Genomic DNA, 15,016 nt, shown 5'->3' with positions numbered 1-15,016 from the left:
CTTTGTTCAGTTCTGAGCCCCATTTTTTAATGGGGTTATTTGACTTTCTGGAGTCCACCTTCTTGAGTTCTTTATATATATTGGATATTAGTCCCTTATCTGATTTAGGATAGGTGAAGATCCTTTCCCAATCTGTTGGTGTTTTTTTTGTCTTATTGATGGTGTCTTTAGCCTTGCAGAAGCTTTGTAGTTTCATGAGATCCCACTTGTCAATTCTCGATCTTACAGCACAAGCCATTACTGTTCTATTCAGGAATTTTTCCCCTGTGCCCATATCTTCAAGGCTTTTCCCCACTTTCTCCTCTATAAGTTTCAGTGTCTCTGGTTTTATGTGAAGTTCCTTGATCCACTTAGACTTGACCTTAGTACAAGGAGATAGGAATGGATCGATTCGCATTCTTCCACATGTTAACAACCAGTTGTGCCAGCACCATTTGTTGAAAATGCTGTCTTTCTTCCACTGGATGTTTTTAGCTCCCTTGTCGAAGATCAAGTGACCGTAGGTGTGTGGGTTCATTTCTGGGTCTTCAATTCTATTCCATTGGTCTATTTGTCTGTCACTATACCAGTACCATGCAGTTTTTATCACAATTGCTCTGTAGTAGAGCTTTAGGTCCGGCATGGTGATTCCACCAGAGGTTCTTTTATCCTTGAGAAGGGTTTTTGCTATCCTAGGTTTTTTGTTATTCCAGATGAATTTGCAGATTGCACTTTCTAATTCATTGAAGAATTGAGTTGGAATTTTGATGGGGATTGCATTGAATCTGTAGATTGCTTTTGGCAAGATAGCCATTTTTACAATGTTGATCCTGCCAATCCATGAGCATGGGAGATCTTTCCATCTTCTGAGATCTTCTATAATTTCTTTCTTCAGAGACTTGAAGTTTTTATTATACAGATCTTTCACTTCCTTAGTTAGAGTCACGCCAAGATATTTTATATTATTTGTGACTATTGAGAAGGGTGTTGTTTCCCTAATTTCTTTCTCAGCCTGTTTATTCTTTGTGTAGAGAAAGGCCATTGATTTGTTTGAGTTAATTTTATATCCAGCTACTTCACCGAAGCTGTTTATCAGGCTTAGGAGTTCTCTGGTGGAATTTTTAGGGTCACTTATATATACTATCATATCATCTGCAAAAAGTGATATTTTGACTTCATCTTTTCCAATTTGTATCCCTTTGATCTCCTTTTGTTGTCGAATTGCTCTGGCTAGGACTTCAAGTACAATGTTGAATAGGTATGGAGAAAGTGGACAGCCTTGTCTAGTCCCTGATTTTAGAGGGATTGCTTCAAGCTTCTCACCATTTACTTTGATGTTGGCTACTGGTTTGCTGTAGATTGCTTTTATCATGTTTAGGTATGGGCCTTGAATTCCTGATCTTTCCAAGACTTTTATCATGAATGGGTGTTGGATCTTGTCAAATGCTTTTTCTGCATCTAACGAGATGACCATGTGGTTTTTGTCTTTGAGTTTGTTTATATACTGGATTACGTTGATGGATTTCCGTATATTGAACCATCCCTGCATCCCTGGGATGAAACCTACTTGGTCAGGATGGATGATTGTTTTGATGTGTTCTTGGATTCGGTTAGCAAGAATTTTATTGAGGATTTTTGCATCAATATTCATAAGGGATATTGGTCTGAAGTTTTCTATCTTTGTTGGGTCTTTTTGTGGTTTAGGTATCAGAGTAATTGTGGCTTCATAGAATGAGTTGGGTAGAGTACCTTCTGTTTCTATTTTGTGGAATAGTTTGTGAAGAACTGGGATTAGATCTTCTTTGAAGGTCTGATAGAACTCTGCACTAAACCCATCTGGTCCTGGGCTTTTTTTGGTTGGGAGACTATTAATGACTGCTTCTATTTCTTTGGGGGATATAGGGCTGTTTAGATCATTAACCTGATCTTGATTCAACTTTGGTACCTGGTATCTGTCTAGGAACTTCTCCATTTCATCCAGGTTCTCCAGTTTTGTTGAGTATAGCCTTTGGTAGAAGGATCTGATGGTGTTTTGGATGTCTTCAGGATCTGTTGTTATGTCTCCTTTTTCATTTCTGATTTTGTTAATTAGGATGCTTTCCCTGTGCCCTCTAGTGAGTCTGGCTAAGGGTTTATCTATCTTGTTGATTTTCTCAAAGAACCAGCTCCTTGATTGGTTGATTCTTTGAATAGTTTTTCTTGTTTCCACTTGGTTGATTTCACCCCTGAGTTTGATTATTTCCTGCCGTCTACTCCTCTTGGGTGAATTTGCTTCCTTTTGTTCTAGTGCTTTTAGGTGTGTTGTCAAGCTGCTAATGTGTGCTCTCTCTAGTTTCCTTTTGGAGGCACTCAGAGCTATGAGTTTTCCTCTTAGAAATGCTTTCATTGCGTCCCATAAGTTTGGGTATGTTGTGGCTTTATTTTCATTGAACTCTAAAAAGTCCTTAATTTCTTTCTTTATTCCTTCCTTGACCAAGGTATCATTGAGAAGAGTGTTGTTCAGTTTCCACGTGAAGGTTGGCTTTCTATTATTTATTTTGTTATTGAAGATCAGCCTTAGTCCATGGTGATCTGATAGGATGCATGGGAAAATTTCAATGTTTTTGTATCTGTTGAGTCCTGTTTTGTGCCCAATTACGTGGTCAATTTTGGAGAAGGTACCATGAGGTGCTGAGAAGAAGGTGTATCCTTTTGTTTTAGGGTAAAATGTTCTGTAGATATCTGCCAGATCCATTTGATCCATAACTTCTGTTAGTTTCACTGTGTCCCTGTTTAGTTTCTGTTTCCATGATCTGTCCATTGGTGAAAGTGGTGTGTTGAAGTCTCCCACTATTATTGTATGAGGTGCAATGTGTGCTTTGAGATTTACTAAAGTTTCTTTAATGAATGAGGCTGCCTTTGTATTTGGAGCATAGATATTCAGGATTGATAGTTCCTCTTGGAGGATTTTACCTTTGATGAGTATGAAGTGCCCCTCCCTGTCTTTTTTGATGACTTTGGGTTGGAAGTCAATCTTATCTGATATTAGAATGGCTACTCCAGCTTGTTTCTTCAGACCATTTGCTTGGAAAATTGTTTTCCAGCCTTTCATTCTGAGGTAGTGTCTATCTTTTTCTCTGAGATGAGTTTCTTGTAAGCAGCAAAATGTTGGGTCTTGTTTGTGTAGCCAGTTTGTTAGTCTATGTCTTTTTATCGGGGAGTTGAGTCCATTGATATTAAGAGATATTAAGGAAAAGTAATTGTTGTTTCCTGTTATTTTTGTTGTTAAAGTTGGCATTCTGTTCTTGTGGCTGTCTTCTTTTAGGTTTGTTGAGGGATTACCTTCTTGTTGTTTCTAGGGCGTGGTTCCTGTCCTTGTATTGGTTTTTTTCTGTTATTATCCTTTGAAGGGCTGGATTCGTGGAGAGATAATGTGTGAATTTGGCTTTGTCGTGGAATACTTTGGTTTCTCCATCTATGTTAATTGAGAGTTTGGCTGGGTATAGTAGCTTGGGCTGGAATTTGTGTTCTTTTAGTGTCTGTATAACATCTGTCCAGGATCTTCTAGCTTTCATAGTCTCTGGTGAAAAATCTGGTGTAATTCTGATAGGCTTGCCTTTATATGTTACTTGGCCTTTTTCTCTTACTGCTTTTAGTATTCTATGTTTATTTAGTGCATTTGTTGTTCTGATTATTATGTGTCGGGAGGTATTTCTTTTCTGGTCCAGCCTATTTGGAGTTCTGTAGGCTTCTTGTATGTTCATGGGCATCTCTTTCTTTAGATTTGGGAAGTTTTCTTCTATAATTTTGTTGAAGATGTTTGCTGGTCCTTTGAGTTGAAAATCTTCATTCTCATCCACTCCTATTATCCGTAGGTTTGGTCTTCTCATTGTGTCCTGTATTTCCTGGATGTTTTGAGTTAGGATCTTTTTGCATTTTCCATTTTCCTTGATTGTTGTGCCCATGTTCTCTATGGAATCTTCTGCACCTGAGATTCTCTCTTCCATCTCTTGTATTCTGTTGCTGATGCTTGCATCTATGGTTCCAGATTTCTTTCCTAGGGTTTCTATCTCCAGTGTTGCCTCATTTTGGGTTTTCTTTATTGTGTCTACTTCCCTTTTTAGGTCTAGTATGGTTTTGTTCATTTCCATCATCTGATTGGATGTGTTTTCCTGTTTCTCTTTAAGGACTTCTACCAGTTTGGTTGTGTTTTCCTGTTTTTCTTTAAGGACTTGTAACTCTTTAGCCATGTTCTCCTGTAGTTCTTTAAAGTCCTTCTTGATGTCCTCTACCATCATCATGAGATATGCTTTTAAATCCAGGTCTAGTTTTTCAGGTGTGTTGGGGTGCCCTGGACTGGGCGAAGTGGGAGTGCTGGGTCCTGATGATGGTGAGTGGTCTTGGTTTCTGTTAGTAAGATTCTTACCTTTACCTCTCGCCATCTGGTAATCTCTGGAGTTGTTATAGTTGTCTCTGTTCAGAGGTTGTTCTTCTGGGGATTCTGAGTATCCTCTGTCAGCAGACCTGTACAGACTAAGTTCGGTGGAGTCCCGGAGTCAAGATGGCGCTCCCTGCAGGGCAGGTCACTGTTCTCCGGCTGGGAGGGTGTTGGATGTCTGCGGCCCCAAAAGGGTGCTGCCTCAGCGGTTCTGTGGCTCCCGCATGTCCCAGAAGCTGTCTGCCTCTGTGGTCCTCACTCTGACCTGTACAGACTAAGTTCGGCGGAGTCCCGGAGCCAAGATGGCGCTCCCTGCAGGGCAGGTCACTGTCCTCCGACTGGGAGGGTGCCGGATGTCTGCGGCCCCTAAAGGGTGCTGCCTCAGCAGCTCTGTGGCTCCCGCCTGTCCCAGAAGCCGTCTGCCCCCGTGGTCCCCACTCTGACCTGTAGAGACTAAGCTCGGCGGAGTCCCGGAGCCAAGATGGCGTTCCCTGCAGGGCAGGTCACTGTCCTCCGACTGGGAGGGTGCCAGATGTCTGCGGCCCCAAAAGGGTGCTGCCTAAGTGGCTCTGTGGCTCCCGCCTGTCCCAGAAGCTGTCTGCCTCTGTGGTCCTCACTCTAACCTGTAGACTAAGTTCGGCGGAGTCCCGGAGCCAAGATGGCACTCTCTGCAGGGCAGGTCTCTGTCCTCCGGCTGGGAGGGTGCCGGAAGTCTGCGACCCCAAAAGGGTGCTGCCTCAGCGGCTCTGTGGCTCCCGCCTGTCCCAGAAGCTGTCTGCCTCTGTGGTCCTCACTCTAACCTGTAGACTAAGTTCGGCGGAGTCCCGGAGCCAAGATGGCACTCTCTGCAGGGCAGGTCTCTGTCCTCCGGCTGGGAGGGTGCCGGAAGTCTGCCGTGTCTCTGGTTTTATGTGAAGTTCCTTGATCCACTTAGACTTGACCTTAGTACAAGGAGATAGGAATGGATCGATTTGCATTCTTCTACATGTTAACAACCAGTTGTGCCAGCACCATTTGTTGAAAATGCTGTCTTTCTTCCACTGGATGTTTTTAGCTCCCTTGTCGAGATCAAGTGACCGTAGGTGTGTGGGTTCATTTCTGGGTCTTCAATTCTATTCCATTGGTCTATTTGTCTGTCACTATACCAGTACCATGCAGTTTTTATCACAATTGCTCTGTAGTAGAGCTTTAGGTCCGGCATGGTGATTCCACCAGAGGTTCTTTTATCCTTGAGAAGAGTTTTTGCTATCCTAGGTTTTTTGTTATTCCAGATGAATTTGCAGATTGCACTTTCTAATTCGTTGAAGAATTGAGTTGGAATTTTGATGGGGATTGCATTGAATCTGTAGATTGCTTTTGGCAAGATAGCCATTTTTACAATGTTGATCCTGCCAATCCATGAGCATGGGAGATCTTTCCATCTTCTGAGATCTTCTATAATTTCTTTCTTCAGAGACTTGAAGTTTTTATTATACAGATCTTTCACTTCCTTAGTTAGAGTCACGCCAAGATATTTTATATTATTTGTGACTATTGAGAAGGGTGTTGTTTCCCTAATTTCTTTCTCAGCCTGTTTATTCTTTGTGTAGAGAAAGGCCATTGATTTGTTTGAGTTAATTTTATATCCAGCTACTTCACCGAAGCTGTTTATCAGGCTTAGGAGTTCTCTGGTGGAATTTTTAGGGTCACTTATATATACTATCATATCATCTGCAAAAAGTGATATTTTGACTTCATCTTTTCCAATTTGTATCCCTTTGATCTCCTTTTGTTGTCGAATTGCTCTGGCTAGGACTTCAAGTACAATGTTGAATAGGTATGGAGAAAGTGGACAGCCTTGTCTAGTCCCTGATTTTAGAGGGATTGCTTCAAGCTTCTCACCATTTACTTTGATGTTGGCTACTGGTTTGCTGTAGATTGCTTTTATCATGTTTAGGTATGGGCCTTGAATTCCTGATCTTTCCAAGACTTTTATCATGAATGGGTGTTGGATCTTGTCAAATGCTTTTTCTGCATCTAACGAGATGACCATGTGGTTTTTGTCTTTGAGTTTGTTTATATACTGGATTACGTTGATGGATTTCCGTATATTGAACCATCCCTGCATCCCTGGGATGAAACCTACTTGGTCAGGATGGATGATTGTTTTGATGTGTTCTTGGATTCGGTTAGCAAGAATTTTATTGAGGATTTTTGCATCAATATTCATAAGGGATATTGGTCTGAAGTTTTCTATCTTTGTTGGGTCTTTTTGTGGTTTAGGTATCAGAGTAATTGTGGCTTCATAGAATGAGTTGGGTAGAGTACCTTCTGTTTCTATTTTGTGGAATAGTTTGTGAAGAACTGGGATTAGATCTTCTTTGAAGGTCTGATAGAACTCTGCACTAAACCCATCTGGTCCTGGGCTTTTTTTGGTTGGGAGACTATTAATGACTGCTTCTATTTCTTTGGGGGATATAGGGCTGTTTAGATCATTAACCTGATCTTGATTCAACTTTGGTACCTGGTATCTGTCTAGGAACTTCTCCATTTCATCCAGGTTCTCCAGTTTTGTTGAGTATAGCCTTTGGTAGAAGGATCTGATGGTGTTTTGGATGTCTTCAGGATCTGTTGTTATGTCTCCTTTTTCATTTCTGATTTTGTTAATTAGGATGCTTTCCCTGTGCCCTCTAGTGAGTCTGGCTAAGGGTTTATCTATCTTGTTGATTTTCTCAAAGAACCAGCTCCTTGATTGGTTGATTCTTTGAATAGTTTTTCTTGTTTCCACTTGGTTGATTTCACCCCTGAGTTTGATTATTTCCTGCCGTCTACTCCTCTTGGGTGAATTTGCTTCCTTTTGTTCTAGTGCTTTTAGGTGTGTTGTCAAGCTGCTAATGTGTGCTCTCTCTAGTTTCCTTTTGGAGGCACTCAGAGCTATGAGTTTTCCTCTTAGAAATGCTTTCATTGCGTCCCATAAGTTTGGGTATGTTGTGGCTTTATTTTCATTGAACTCTAAAAAGTCCTTAATTTCTTTCTTTATTCCTTCCTTGACCAAGGTATCATTGAGAAGAGTGTTGTTCAGTTTCCACGTGAAGGTTGGCTTTCTATTATTTATTTTGTTATTGAAGATCAGCCTTAGTCCATGGTGATCTGATAGGATGCATGGGAAAATTTCAATGTTTTTGTATCTGTTGAGTCCTGTTTTGTGCCCAATTACGTGGTCAATTTTGGAGAAGGTACCATGAGGTGCTGAGAAGAAGGTGTATCCTTTTGTTTTAGGGTAAAATGTTCTGTAGATATCTGCCAGATCCATTTGATCCATAACTTCTGTTAGTTTCACTGTGTCCCTGTTTAGTTTCTGTTTCCATGATCTGTCCATTGGTGAAAGTGGTGTGTTGAAGTCTCCCACTATTATTGTATGAGGTGCAATGTGTGCTTTGAGATTTACTAAAGTTTCTTTAATGAATGAGGCTGCCTTTGTATTTGGAGCATAGATATTCAGGATTGATAGTTCCTCTTGGAGGATTTTACCTTTGATGAGTATGAAGTGCCCCTCCCTGTCTTTTTTGATGACTTTGGGTTGGAAGTCAATCTTATCTGATATTAGAATGGCTACTCCAGCTTGTTTCTTCAGACCATTTGCTTGGAAAATTGTTTTCCAGCCTTTCATTCTGAGGTAGTGTCTATCTTTTTCTCTGAGATGAGTTTCTTGTAAGCAGCAAAATGTTGGGTCTTGTTTGTGTAGCCAGTTTGTTAGTCTATGTCTTTTTATCGGGGAGTTGAGTCCATTGATATTAAGAGATATTAAGGAAAAGTAATTGTTGTTTCCTGTTATTTTTGTTGTTAAAGTTGGCATTCTGTTCTTGTGGCTGTCTTCTTTTAGGTTTGTTGAGGGATTACCTTCTTGTTGTTTCTAGGGCGTGGTTCCTGTCCTTGTATTGGTTTTTTTCTGTTATTATCCTTTGAAGGGCTGGATTCGTGGAGAGATAATGTGTGAATTTGGCTTTGTCGTGGAATACTTTGGTTTCTCCATCTATGTTAATTGAGAGTTTGGCTGGGTATAGTAGCTTGGGCTGGAATTTGTGTTCTTTTAGTGTCTGTATAACATCTGTCCAGGATCTTCTAGCTTTCATAGTCTCTGGTGAAAAATCTGGTGTAATTCTGATAGGCTTGCCTTTATATGTTACTTGGCCTTTTTCTCTTACTGCTTTTAGTATTCTATGTTTATTTAGTGCATTTGTTGTTCTGATTATTATGTGTCGGGAGGTATTTCTTTTCTGGTCCAGCCTATTTGGAGTTCTGTAGGCTTCTTGTATGTTCATGGGCATCTCTTTCTTTAGATTTGGGAAGTTTTCTTCTATAATTTTGTTGAAGATGTTTGCTGGTCCTTTGAGTTGAAAATCTTCATTCTCATCCACTCCTATTATCCGTAGGTTTGGTCTTCTCATTGTGTCCTGTATTTCCTGGATGTTTTGAGTTAGGATCTTTTTGCATTTTCCATTTTCCTTGATTGTTGTGCCCATGTTCTCTATGGAATCTTCTGCACCTGAGATTCTCTCTTCCATCTCTTGTATTCTGTTGCTGATGCTTGCATCTATGGTTCCAGATTTCTTTCCTAGGGTTTCTATCTCCAGTGTTGCCTCATTTTGGGTTTTCTTTATTGTGTCTACTTCCCTTTTTAGGTCTAGTATGGTTTTGTTCATTTCCATCATCTGATTGGATGTGTTTTCCTGTTTCTCTTTAAGGACTTCTACCAGTTTGGTTGTGTTTTCCTGTTTTTCTTTAAGGACTTGTAACTCTTTAGCCATGTTCTCCTGTAGTTCTTTAAAGTCCTTCTTGATGTCCTCTACCATCATCATGAGATATGCTTTTAAATCCAGGTCTAGTTTTTCAGGTGTGTTGGGGTGCCCTGGACTGGGCGAAGTGGGAGTGCTGGGTCCTGATGATGGTGAGTGGTCTTGGTTTCTGTTAGTAAGATTCTTACCTTTACCTCTCGCCATCTGGTAATCTCTGGAGTTGTTATAGTTGTCTCTGTTCAGAGGTTGTTCTTCTGGGGATTCTGAGTATCCTCTGTCAGCAGACCTGTACAGACTAAGTTCGGTGGAGTCCCGGAGTCAAGATGGCGCTCCCTGCAGGGCAGGTCACTGTTCTCCGGCTGGGAGGGTGTTGGATGTCTGCGGCCCCAAAAGGGTGCTGCCTCAGCGGTTCTGTGGCTCCCGCATGTCCCAGAAGCTGTCTGCCTCTGTGGTCCTCACTCTGACCTGTACAGACTAAGTTCGGCGGAGTCCCGGAGCCAAGATGGCGCTCCCTGCAGGGCAGGTCACTGTCCTCCGACTGGGAGGGTGCCGGATGTCTGCGGCCCCTAAAGGGTGCTGCCTCAGCAGCTCTGTGGCTCCCGCCTGTCCCAGAAGCCGTCTGCCCCCGTGGTCCCCACTCTGACCTGTAGAGACTAAGCTCGGCGGAGTCCCGGAGCCAAGATGGCGTTCCCTGCAGGGCAGGTCACTGTCCTCCGACTGGGAGGGTGCCAGATGTCTGCGGCCCCAAAAGGGTGCTGCCTAAGTGGCTCTGTGGCTCCCGCCTGTCCCAGAAGCTGTCTGCCTCTGTGGTCCTCACTCTAACCTGTAGACTAAGTTCGGCGGAGTCCCGGAGCCAAGATGGCACTCTCTGCAGGGCAGGTCTCTGTCCTCCGGCTGGGAGGGTGCCGGAAGTCTGCGACCCCAAAAGGGTGCTGCCTCAGCGGCTCTGTGGCTCCCGCCTGTCCCAGAAGCTGTCTGCCTCTGTGGTCCTCACTCTAACCTGTAGACTAAGTTCGGCGGAGTCCCGGAGCCAAGATGGCACTCTCTGCAGGGCAGGTCTCTGTCCTCCGGCTGGGAGGGTGCCGGAAGTCTGCCGTGTCTCTGGTTTTATGTGAAGTTCCTTGATCCACTTAGACTTGACCTTAGTACAAGGAGATAGGAATGGATCGATTTGCATTCTTCTACATGTTAACAACCAGTTGTGCCAGCACCATTTGTTGAAAATGCTGTCTTTCTTCCACTGGATGTTTTTAGCTCCCTTGTCGAGATCAAGTGACCGTAGGTGTGTGGGTTCATTTCTGGGTCTTCAATTCTATTCCATTGGTCTATTTGTCTGTCACTATACCAGTACCATGCAGTTTTTATCACAATTGCTCTGTAGTAGAGCTTTAGGTCCGGCATGGTGATTCCACCAGAGGTTCTTTTATCCTTGAGAAGAGTTTTTGCTATCCTAGGTTTTTTGTTATTCCAGATGAATTTGCAGATTGCACTTTCTAATTCGTTGAAGAATTGAGTTGGAATTTTGATGGGGATTGCATTGAATCTGTAGATTGCTTTTGGCAAGATAGCCATTTTTACAATGTTGATCCTGCCAATCCATGAGCATGGGAGATCTTTCCATCTTCTGAGATCTTCTATAATTTCTTTCTTCAGAGACTTGAAGTTTTTATTATACAGATCTTTCACTTCCTTAGTTAGAGTCACGCCAAGATATTTTATATTATTTGTGACTATTGAGAAGGGTGTTGTTTCCCTAATTTCTTTCTCAGCCTGTTTATTCTTTGTGTAGAGAAAGGCCATTGATTTGTTTGAGTTAATTTTATATCCAGCTACTTCACCGAAGCTGTTTATCAGGCTTAGGAGTTCTCTGGTGGAATTTTTAGGGTCACTTATATATACTATCATATCATCTGCAAAAAGTGATATTTTGACTTCATCTTTTCCAATTTGTATCCCTTTGATCTCCTTTTGTTGTCGAATTGCTCTGGCTAGGACTTCAAGTACAATGTTGAATAGGTATGGAGAAAGTGGACAACCTTGTCTAGTCCCTGATTTTAGAGGGATTGCTTCAAGCTTCTGACCATTTACTTTGATGTTGGCTACTGGTTTGCTGTAGATTGCTTTTATCATGTTTAGGTATGGGCCTTGAATTCCTGATCTTTCCAAGACTTTTATCATGAATGGGTGTTGGATCTTGTCAAATGCTTTTTCTGAATCTAACGAGATGACCATATGGTTTTTGTCTTTGAGTTTGTTTATATACTGGATTACGTTGATGGATTTCCGTATATTGAACCATCCCTGCATCCCTGGGATGAAACCTACTTGGTCAGGATGGATGATTGTTTTGATGTGTTCTTGGATTCGGTTAGCAAGAACTTTATTGAGGATTTTTGCATCAATATTCATAAGGGATATTGGTCTGAAGTTTTCTATCTTTGTTGGGTCTTTTTGTGGTTTAGGTATCAGAGTAATTGTGGCTTCATAGAATGAGTTGGGTAGAGTACCTTCTGTTTCTATTTTGTGGAATAGTTTGTGAAGAACTGGGATTAGATCTTCTTTGAAGGTCTGATAGAACTCTGCACTAAACCCATCTGGTCCTGGGCTTTTTTTAGTTGGGAGACTATTAATGACTGCTTCTATTTCTTTGGGGGATATAGGGCTGTTTAGATCATTAACCTGATCTTGATTCAACTTTGGTACCTGGTATCTGTCTAGGAACTTCTCCATTTCATCCAGGTTCTCCAGTTTTGTTGAGTATAGCCTTTGGTAGAAGGATCTGATGGTGTTTTGGATGTCTTCGGGATCTGTTGTTATGTCTCCTTTTTCATTTCTGATTTTGTTAATTAGGATGCTTTCCCTGTGCCCTCTAGTGAGTCTGGCTAAGGGTTTATCTATCTTGTTGGTTTTCTCAAAGAACCAGCTCCTTGATTGGTTGATTCTTTGAATAGTTTTTCTTGTTTCCACTTGGTTGATTTCGCCCCTGAGTTTGATTATTTCCTACCGTCTACTCCTCTTGGGTGAATTTGCTTCCTTTTGTTCTAGTGCTTTTAGGTGTGTTGTCAAGCTGCTAATGTGTGCTCTCTCTAGTTTCCTTTTGGAGGCACTCAGAGCTATGAGTTTTCCTCTTAGAAATGCTTTCATTGCGTCCCATAAGTTTGGGTATGTTGTGGCTTCATTTTCATTGAACTCTAAAAAGTCCTTAATTTCTTTCTTTATTCCTTCCTTGACCAAGGTATCCTTGAGAAGAGTGTTGTTCAGTTTCCACGTGAAGGTTGGCTTTCTATTATTTATTTTGTTATTGAAGATCAGCCTTAGTCCATGGTGATCTGATAGGATGCATGGGACAATTTCAATATTTTTGTATCTGTTGAGGCCTGTTTTGTGACCAATTATGTGGTCAATTTTGGAGAAGGTACCATGAGGTGCTGAGAAGAAGGTATATCCTTTTGTTTTAGGATAGAATGTTCTGTAGATATCTGCCAGATCCATTTGATTCATAATTTCTCTTAGTTTCACTGTGTCCCTGTTTAGTTTCTGTTTCCATGATCTGTCCATTGGTGAAAGTGGTGTGTTGAAGTCTCCCACTATTATTGTATGAGGTGCAATGTGTGCTTTGAGATTTACTAAAGTTTCTTTAATGAATGTGGCTGCCTTTGTATTTGGAGCATAGATATTCAGGATTGATAGTTCCTCTTGGAGGATTTTACCTTTGATGAGTATGAAGTGTCCCTCCCTGTCTTTTTTAATGACTTTGGGTTGGAAGTCAATCTTATCAGATATTAGAATGGCTACTCCAGCTTGTTTCTTCATGCCATTTGCTTGGAAAATTGTTTTCCAGCCTTTCATTCTGAGGTAGTGTCTATCCTTTTCTCTGAGATGAGTTTCCTGTAAGCAGCAAAATGTTGGGTCTTGTTTGTGTAGCCAGTTTGTTAGTCTATGTCTTTTTATCGGGGAGTTGAGTCCATTGATATTAAGAGATATTAAGGAAAAGTAATTGTTGTTTCCTGTTATTTTTGTTGTTAAAGTTGGCATTTTGTTCTTGTGGCTGTCTTCTTTTAGGTTTGTTGAGGGATTACCTTCTTGTTGTTTCTAGGGCGTGGTTCCTGTCCTTGTATTGGTTTTTTCTGTTATTATCCTTTGAAGGGCTGGATTCTTGGAGAGATAATGTGTGAATTTGGTTTTGTCGTGGAATACTTTGGTTTCTCCATCTATGTTAATTGAGAGTTTGGCTGGGTATAGTAGCCTGGGCTGGAATTTGTGTTCTTTTAGTGTCTGTATAACATCCGTCCAGGAATTTCTGGCTTTCATAGTCTCTGGTGAAAAATCTGGTGTAATTCTGATAGGCTTGCCTTTATATGTTACTTGGCCTTTTTCTCTTACTGCTTTTAGTATTCTATCTTTATTTAGAGCATTTGTTGTTCTGATTATTATGTGTCGGGAGGTATTTCTTTTCTGGTCCAGTCTATTTGGAGTTCTATAGGCTTCTTGTATGTTCATGGGCATCTCTTTCTTTAGATTTGGGAAGTTTTCTTCTATAATTTTGTTGAAGATGTTTGCTGGTCCTTTGAGTTGAAAATCTTCATTCTTATCCACTCCTATTATCCGTAGGTTTGGTCTTCTCATTGTGTCCTGTATTTCTTGGATGTTTTGAGTTAGGATCTTTTTGCATTTTACATTTTCCTTGATTGTTGTGCCGATGTTCTCTATGGAATCTTCTGCACCTGAGATTCTCTCTTCCATCTCTTGTATTCTGTTGCTGATGCTCGTATCTATGGTTCCAGATTTCTTTCCTAGGGTTTCTATCTCCAGTGTTGCCTCATTTTGGGTTTTCTTTATTGTGTCTACTTCCCTTTTTAGGTCTAGTATGGTTTTGTTCATTTCCATCATCTGTTTGGATGTGTTTTCCTGTTTTTCTGTAAGGACTTCTACCTGTTTGATTATGTTATCCTGTTTTTCTTTAAGGATTTGTAACTCTTTAGCAGTGTTCTCCTGCAATTCTTTAAGGGATTTTTGTGCTTCCTCTTTAGTGTCTTCTGCCTGTTTAGCAGTGTTCTCCTGTATTTCTTTAAGTGTGTTATGAAAGTCCTTCTTGAAGTCCTCTACCATCATCAGGAGATATGCTTTTATATCCGTGTCTAGCTTTTCCGGTGTGTTGGGGTGCCCTGGACTGGGCGAAGTGGGGGTGCTGGGTTCTGATGATGGTGAGTGGTCTTGGTTTCTGTTAGTAAGATTATTACGTTTACCTTTAGCCATCTGGTAATCTCTGGGGTTAGTTGTTATCGTTGTCACTGTTTAAAGATTCGAGCAGAAGCTGTGTTCCACTCACCAGCAGTCTCTAAATCCTGCGGCGGGGGTCGTGGGTAGCTGGCGGGTGTCAGGCAACCCTGTGCTCCAGCTACCCCGGCGCTGATCCGGCCGGATGAGGCCTGTGGCCCTACTCAGGCCGGTTTCTGCTTCCCTAACTAATGCAGTCTCAGGTCCCGCGCGCAATTGGATTGGAGCAGAAGCTGTGCTCCACTCACCAGAAGTCTTAAGATCCTGTGGCGGGTGTTGTGGGTAGCTGGCGAGTGTCAGCAGACCCTGCGCCCCAGCTGCCCCGGTGCTTTTCTGACCGGAAGAGGCTTGTGGCCCTATGTAGGCCGGATTTCTCTCTCCCCAACCAGAGCAGTCTCAGGTCCCGCGTGATTGGACTGGAGCAGAAGCTGTGTTCCACTCACCAGCAGTCCCAAAATCCTGCGGCGGGGGTCGTGGGTAGCTGGCGGGTGTCAGGCAACCCTGCGCTCCAGCTACCCCGGCGCTGATCGGGCAGGATGAGGCCTGTGGCCCTACTCAGGCCGGTTTC

The 15,016-nt window shown here is 42.0% G+C and overlaps 1 protein-coding gene across 6 annotated transcripts in view; it reads left to right on the top strand.

Moving 5' to 3' along the window:
- The window catches only part of Dlgap1 (DLG associated protein 1), an 874,571-nt gene that overhangs the window by 515,321 nt on the left and 344,234 nt on the right, over positions 1-15,016 (top strand). The window lies entirely within an intron of this gene.

The sequence above is a fragment of the Mus caroli genome, unplaced genomic scaffold (assembly GCF_978045245.1).
Source record: "Mus caroli unplaced genomic scaffold, Mus_caroli_1 scaffold_18, whole genome shotgun sequence".
NCBI lineage: Eukaryota > Metazoa > Chordata > Mammalia > Rodentia > Muridae > Mus > Mus caroli.
This window is presented reverse-complemented; position numbering and strand designations above follow the sequence as displayed.